Source organism: Pinus tabuliformis, chromosome 1_2 (genome assembly GCF_031772625.1).
Source record: "Pinus tabuliformis cultivar Carrire ecotype Pingquan chromosome 1_2, CPIR1, whole genome shotgun sequence".
Lineage (NCBI taxonomy): Eukaryota > Viridiplantae > Streptophyta > Pinopsida > Pinales > Pinaceae > Pinus > Pinus tabuliformis.
In genome coordinates, this window is record NC_142298.1 from 286217036 (window position 1) to 286225834 (window position 8799).

Sequence of the window (8799 nt, forward strand, 5' to 3'; positions counted from 1 at the left end):
TGATTTTTCCTTCCTCTTCAAGTTCTCGCAATATTGTTTGAATTGGGATTTTCTGCAACTTTTGAATGAGTAGCCATACTTCTTCTTCCTTCTTCCATTCATCCCTTGCTTCGTTTATCCAATCTGGTTGGATAATAGAAATAGCACAAAACAATGCTTCCACATCCTCATTCTTTCTTGAGAGTGCATCTGCAACAAAATTTTGCTTCCCTTTTCTATAGATGATGTCAAAGTCATAACCCAACATATTTGTGACCCATTTTTTTTTTCTTCTAAAGATAATAGTTGTTCTAAAAAGTATTTAAGACTATCATGATTCATTTTTACCTTGAAGTGTCTTCCCATTCGGTAAGGTTGCCATTTCTTAAGTGCATGTAATATTGCCAACATTTCCTTCTCATAAATAGCTTGCTTGAGATGTAGCAGTAAAAATACTCAATCACCTACATCAAAACATTTTTCACTACGATGTTGATCTACCTATTGTTTCATTCGATTTTGCACCAAAGTGGCGTTATCCTTTAAAAGTTGGAGAACTTGTTGTTGATGCTCGATGTGATCTTTCACTGCTTGAACCCTTTTTTTCTTGATATGTCCTTCTATCTTGAGAGTTTGAGGAGTGGTAATTTCTTCCAATGCTTTACAAGATATGGTCGGATTCATTTCTTGATGCTCGATGTGATCTTTCACTTCTTGAACATTTTTTTCTTGATATGTTCTTCTATCTGGATAGTTTGAGGAGTGGTAATTCCGGCCAATGCATTACAAGATATTGTTGGATTCATTTCTTCTTTCTTGATGTGATCTTTCACTTCTTGAACCTTTTTCTTCTTGATATGTCCTTCTATCTCGAGACTTTGAGGAGTGGTAATTCTTGCCAATGCTTTACAAGATATGTCAGATTCATTTCTTCTTTCTCTGGGGTTAGGTCTTGGCATATGTCCTCTTCTTTTGATGTTTCTTGATCTTTTTCTTCCTCTTCTTATATTCTATATAAAATAGTTTTTTCTCAGCACACTTATGACTTTTAGTGCATTTGCTATCACAATTGTAACAAAGCCCTTTTTCTCTTTTTTCTTCCAATTGTTGTGGTGTAATCCTTGTAGGTTGTGGAGGACTAGGAGAAACAACACTTCCATCTTTGCAGTTGTGAGGGGTAGAATTCCTTGTTGCCATAATTTTTCTTTCCACTTTGTAACAAAGCCCTTTTTTTCTCTTTTTTCTTCCAATTGTTGTGGTGTTTCTCTAAAGGTGGTATTGCTCTTTGTATTCTCATAATGTGCTATAATTTCCTCCATGAAAATTGACCATGTAACAAGTTGTTTACGAGAACAAAACCCTTTATACCATAAAAATTGATCTTGTTCTAAATATGAAGATGCAATACATACCTTTTGTAATAGTGGTACACCATGTAGATCAAAATATTTCTCCATCTGTAGTATCCAATTTACCGGATCTTTGCCATCAAACTTCCTCATCTTGCTTTTTCTTGATTTTAGGAGCTCGATCTTGAAATGACTGTAACTCTATACTTTTGGATCTTTAAGTTCTGAAATTGCGATCTGCGGTAGCCCTCTACGTCCTCTTTCCAATGCTACTAGTCTGATCGAATTTAGATTCTCCAAGAAAGAGTTATGCACAATCTCCCAAGATGACCTGATTATATGCCTTTTCAAAAGATCGAACTTGGATGAAGTGCCATGTGTCACTATTTTGACCTTAGCATCTGAAAAATATACACAGGAAACTACAGTCTGTCCTCTTTCTGTAACTTCTTATGAAATTGTAATCTGATGTTCAAAACAAAAGTTATGAGGATTTTCCCCAGGTCACCTGTTTGGAATGTAATCCGGGAGTCTGCAAAAATGCCAACTTCCTCAGATCATATCTCTACAAATATAGCGCGAAAAGATTTGAAATTTTGAGCCGAGATTCAGAATGATTTCTTCTCAAATGGGTTTTCTTTAGCTTCTAAAACATCGCAAAACAAACGTTACAACGAAAATTCCACGATAACCTGTTTGGAGTAGCGAAACTTTAGAATCCAAAGCTCTGATACCAAATGTTATGAAACCAACTCACAAAAAGATAGAAAAGGTAGATGAACGCCTTATAAATCAGCCTCTTCAAGGGAGCAACCTCCTTTACATTACACAAATGAACAATTCTTAGATGATACAAATGAAAATACCTCCTTTCTATATATAGGAGTCTAAGGGGTCATAATATAATCAGAGCCGACATAACAATAATAATGTAAGGGCACATTAATAACAATAGTGGGCTTCTATGGGGCGCAATAGTAATAATATGGGGGCTACATGGGTACAACAATGTAATAAGGGGGTTGTACTAATAACAATAAGGGGTTACACTAGTAGTATAGGGGTCTAACATAGGTAGTTTCTCAAGACCCTTGTAGTTGGTTATGGCCTTGTTATCCACCAAAAAGTGGGTAATTCACAGGAGAAAATATTTCTCCTCTAACAGACATCCAGCCAGCGGAGAAAATCTTTCTCCTCTAACAGACATCCAGCCAGCTAGCAGCCCTATATGATTAGCACATAACTTGATGCTAGGATCGTCCATTTCTTTCTCTGGCCATAATTCTCTCTCCCATGCGACATTCCTTCTTGATGTGTAGGTCATCCATCAACAACTACTTTAACCATTTTGCAATCATGTGCTTTCACTTAATGTTATGAGCATACTAATATTGATCAAGGGGGAAACTGGATGATTGATCGATCTCAACTGTGTTCTTATTCCCTCACCTTGGAGGTTAGTCTTTGACTTTAGTCTAATGGGACCTCCTCTAAGGCCTTAGGCTTTTAGGAAGGGCACTACTGGTGAAGCATTGATTGAAGTAGCATGTCCAATATATTCCATACTTAGCTCTCTTCATCTTCCCCATTATTCGTCTCCATTCTTGGGGCTGGTGGTCATTGGTCATTGGGATTGGTACCCTTCATCCTCATCTTTGAGTCTAGGCCTAGAAAACTTAGCCCTGGAGGTTGATGCAACTAAAAGATAGATAAAAACATAAGAAGGTTACAATGAAAGGAAAAATGAAAAATGCAAAAGATGGTTGGGACATTTATTTAGCGAGTGGGCATGAACTTTATCCCCCTCATAAGCCATCACCTAGTTCCTGAAGTACATGATGCTTTCTCCATAAAAAGGGATTGATATATAACTTATTAGTTTTTTATTAAAAAAAAAAAACACTTGTTTGCAGTGTGGGATAGGAATGGCATCACCTAGTTCTTTAAGTACATGATGCTTTCTCCATAAAAATGGATTAGGGTGGGATAGGAATGAGTACAAAGTAGAACTCAAATCACTAAGAGAATATGCAACATTATAGATGTCGATCCTCAATGTTAACATTTTCAAGTTGGTAGTTGGAGTGTTTATATTAAATTTGTTATATTATTAAAAAGTGGTAAGTGTATTATGGAAAAAGATGTATTCTTAATTAAAAAAGAAAAGTTAAATTGTGATATATTTTTTCTTGTAAAAATATTTCTACAATAATATATTTATATTTGATAAGAGTAGAATATATTTGAGAGGTGTAAAATAGGAATTAAATTGAGATGTGGAGGATATTCACATTCTTTTGAATCATTTTAAACTAATTTGATTAATTAATTATTTTATATTATTTGATCAGGTGAAAATATATTCAGTTGGGTTTTATCAGTTAGGAACATTTTTCAATCCGCTCCCTTCGCAGATCTGCATTAATTTGATTCAGCATCAGATCTTTGAAACTATTTCTTATCTTGGGCTTGTGGATTTTTTGGGTACAGATTTCAAAGTTGAGCATGATTCCTGTGGTTTGTGTGATGGAATGGATTCTTCACAACAAGAATTATAGCAGAGAGGTCAAGGTAGATGTGATTGTTGTGGTTATTGGTGTTGGTGTCTGCACTGTCATGGTTGTGAAGGTCAATCTCAAAAGAGTTTGTGCTGCGATGGTTGTATTATGTACTTCATTGCAACAATTTGTAAGGATTCTCCACCCTCTGTTTCTGAAAATCATGAACCTTCCTCTCATTTCTTCCATGACATTACCAAAAGTTAGCGGGTTTAGTGTACATGTTCATGTATTTTTCATATTTATGCCAGACCTTGAAAAGTATGTTCAAAATTGTTTCCAGAGGATAGCTACACAAAGTTCCCTCTCCATTCGCCTCTTGCCATTGGCACTACACCATGGTTTCTTGGCACTGGTTACTGAAGAGTAGTTTGTCTTCCATTATGTCATCCTCTCCTTTTTATAATCAACGTCCACTTGTTTAATAAGAAACTTGTTGTTTTTTTCATTATCATGATATATCTTTGCATTTAGTAGCAACATAGATGACATTTTTAGCACATGTTCTCGGTCATTAGTACTCTTCACTATCATAAACAATGGCTGGTGTGGAACTCCCAAGCCATAGAGGGCCCCAAATAATTGTGGAGCTAGGATGGAGCCATGAATCTATCCAGCTTAAAATTCAAAGGAAAAACATACTCCAGGTCTATTAACTTTTAAGTAGGGAGAACTGATTGCAAAGGTGCAAGAGAATATATCCACTCCATTTCATTTCTTTTTCTTTGATAATGACTCAATCGCAAATTGTGGATTCACAAATCATAATTTTGTTTGTTTTACATTTGGAAATCAAGACATTTTGTTATAGAATTTTATATGGGTGCATATACACAATAATAGACACATACATGTGTGGAGAAGAAAATGAAGAAAAAGAAGTCTTAACATGGAATGAAATCCCAACACAGGGATATGCCACTGTAGCAAGATAGCCTGTATACATGAACATTTAACTGTATACTAATAGAAGATTTTGAAATTTTTTGCTAGAGATATAATTCACCTCTCTTTGCACCTTTTGGGGCAATTGCTAGTTTTAGTAAGTTAAAAATATGGTCTGCATGATTATAGTTTTTATAAAGATTATAGATCATGTGTCATTTTTAATTTTATTTTTTTTATTCAATGGCTATAAATGTAATTTTCAGAATTGCCTTAACTCTTCATGTAATTGTTCAATGGAAGAGCACGTGCCTTACAAGCAGGAGGTTGGTGGTTCTATTCCACTGTGGGCTAACATGAATTAATCAATGATTTTGTAGTTTATTTTTAATTAAATATTTTTTATATCGATTTATTTTAATGGTAAGATATTATTTTGTAGTTTATTTTTAATTAAATATTTTTTATATCGATTTATTTTAATGGTAAGATATTTCTGGATTCATTGTTTTATGTTGTCTGTAGAGAGACAAAAGTGATTTTAAATTAAAAGATTATTGTCTCTAGATAGAAAATAGCTAGTATTAAAGACATTGTTTCTAATCCGAGTGCTGTCTGTAGAGACAAAAATGAAATTGTCTCCTAAGAAACAATGTTATATATTGTCTTTATAGTGACAATTTTGTAAGACAATAATTTTTGAGACACCCGGTTAAAGACAATATTTAAGACAATACAAAAATTTCTTTTTGTCTCAAGTTAAGACAATTTACCTAAAACAGTGTTACATGTATTCACTAGTGATCATGTTGTCATTGATATTTTTCGATATGTTGAGCAATTTGCTTTGATATTTTAAATGCAATATGAATTTATACATTGTTTTGATTAACTATTTAATCAAACTAATCATCTTGAAATAGTTTCATTTCCATTGGTGTTTGAGCAATCTATATTTTCATTTACTAAGGAAAATCATTATCGCATCTAGACAAAAGTTAAACAATCTCATCTAACTGGTCTAACGTATTTTATTTTTAATTTGAAGAGGGACTTCGTGCGTCATTTGTCTGCCATATCACGAGCATAAGTTTGAGTTTCCCCGGTAGGATTATCTACTAGCATTTGCACCAAATGTTGCAAAGGAAACGCCGTAAGGCATAAATTGAGGAACAATCAGGACATGGAATGGGCAAATCTAAATGAAATGTAGAGATGTAGTAGAAATGAAATTGATTTAGGGTGCCTTACACTGTTTTTTATTAATTATTGAATTAATATTGCATATAAATTGTTGTCCATGACTATGAAGCTACCAAGTTGCTCAATGGGAAAGCTATAGCCAAAGGAGAGGAGAGGTAGGAAGAACACTATAAATTGTACATGTGAGTTAATTTGAATTTACTTTATCACTATATCACTGAGAAAATAACTTGTAATCAGTTATGCCAATCAAGAACAAAGAACTGGATGAAGGTTGAACACTTTCTCTGAGTGTGGACAACCGAAGAAGAACCTCGTGAGTAAGCCCCATCTGAATCATGGAATTCGAAAAGGATGAATAAAAAATAGCTACCAGTTTTCCTCTTCTACGAAATGCCCCATTCTTATTATAGATGTCTCCGCAACTCCAATTTCTGACAGGACTTTGCGATTCCTTGAACTTACAACGAGTCTCGAGTTGGAGTGGTGGGTTAGCAGCAAGAAACCAAATTTCTTCCATCAACTGGGAACCATCTCTCCAAACTTCATCCAGAAATAAAGCAAACCTCTGAGTTTGCAATCTCTGTATCAACCACATCTTTGGATATTCATCACCATCATTTCTATCTAATTCTATCTTTGTAAGCGTGGCTATTTGCATACACAGTTCATTTCTAAGATTGTAGAAGATGGATTATTGGAAACAATGAGCCAAAGCAATAAGTCATCTCTGAAGAGATTTCTCACCTTTGGACTGTGGAAGACGAGAAGACAAGGGTTTCTAGTATTTTTGGTTTCTTCATAAAGGGTGTCGTTGGGTTTCAATTTGCAAGATTATTTTCCCTGGAAAAATGATCGTAGCATGGATCTGTAGTTGTTCTCCATATTACTCAATCATCACGATGATTTTCCTCTGAAATACTCTTTGGTGAATTTGAATTTTCAGTGTTAGATTTTGCTGGTGATAAATCTAACAACACTGATGGTTATGGATGTTTGATTTGTCATTTCTGAAATCTAATCATCTTTGCCAAAATCTAAGGAACGAGTTTTTTTCAAGTTCCTTCCACCATGAATCCTTCATCAGAGAATGAATTATATAGAGGCATAATAATTGAAATCGATTCCTGATTCCGTGATCTGAAATTGTTTGAAGCAGATTGTCCATTGAAACACCCATCTCCATCTTTTTCTATTGAATATCTCCAGCTCTTGTTTCTCAATAAGTCTGAGCATTATATTGACCTCAGAGCTCACTGTTTTAATATCACAAGTGGCTACTCATAGTGTACATTTCCCCTCAAAAAATAGAAAGGAAGCAATGTACAACTTTGTGTTGTCATGCCTCAGTAGCAAACTCAGAAGCACCATTACTTGAGAAGACCGAGCTTTTCTTTGGGTATCTGTGATATTTATGTTCATATTAGGAGGCTCTACCTGTTTCTTCTCTTCAAGTTGTGATCCTAGGTCTGAAGCTTCACCAGTATCACTAATAGCTAAAGACTTTGACACAGGACAGAAACCTTGTGTGACAAATCCTTGACGATTTGTTGATGCTGTAAGAGTAACACTGGTTGCATGACATTGACTTATGTGTGACTGTAACAATGATAGCAATGAGCATCCTATTGATTGGTTGTATATTGCATATTCATCACCCTCATTTCTACCTAATTCTATCTTTGTAAGCGTGGCTATTTGCATACACAGTTCATTTCTAAGATTGTGAAAGATGGATTATTGGAAACAGTGAGCCAAAGCAATAAGTCATCTTTGAAGAGATTTCTCACCTTTGGACTGTTGAAGACTGACATGTTTGCTGAGGATTCTTGTGGAAGAGTATTGAAATTACTTACGGTTATACGAATATTTTGGTAGATTTGACGAGAAGACAAGGGTTTCTGGTGTTTTTGGTTTCTTCATAGAGGGTGTCGTTGGGTTTCAATTTGCAAGGTTATTTTCCTTGGAAAAATGCTGGTAGCACGGACTGTTGAACATATATATATCGACCTCTCGCAGAGGGACGCTCCATCAAGAATATGTGAGAATTACAAGCATCCTCAGTGTGGACTAATAAAATGGAACCCATGATATCATGAAGCTCCCTTAACCATTCAAAATGTTCAGCGTTGCCTGAGAGATGTGAACATTAATATAAGAACAGGAAAAATGGGCATTTTTCTGTTAATGGCAAATCTGAAAATTATGCTCTTACCCATTGGATACTGAGAATCAAAATGTTCAACATTGATACAGAGATGCGACTTTAATATAAGATTAGATGAAATGAACATTTATATATTGATTTCAGATTTCATGTATCTTATTGATATGTAACAAAACTATGCTTATACCCATGAGATACAGAGAATCCATAATCAACCTAAACTCAATGAAATAAAACAATTCATAAGAGAAACACCAAGCCATGAAAATTTACAAAAATAAGATCAAATATCTAATGAACGCATACCATACGTGTGACAAGATAAAAATGTAAATTACATTTTTCTAAATATCAAGAGATTTGCATTTCAAATTAATTTCAAAATAATGGTTGAGAAGCTCATTTTACAGTCGAGTCAAAATAATGATTGTGTTGGGTAAGAGATTGTGTTAAGAAGCTCATTTTATAGTGGAATATGAAAATTATTTGGGATTTCATCACTTTTTAAAACCGGTCTACATTTATCTAATTCTAAATCTATTATGAGCATACAATTTTACAACTCATAAATTTGATCCTCTACAACCTAACCCTAATAAATCCAGATTGATTAGATTTATCTAATTCTAAATCTATTATAAGCATGCAACTTTACAAC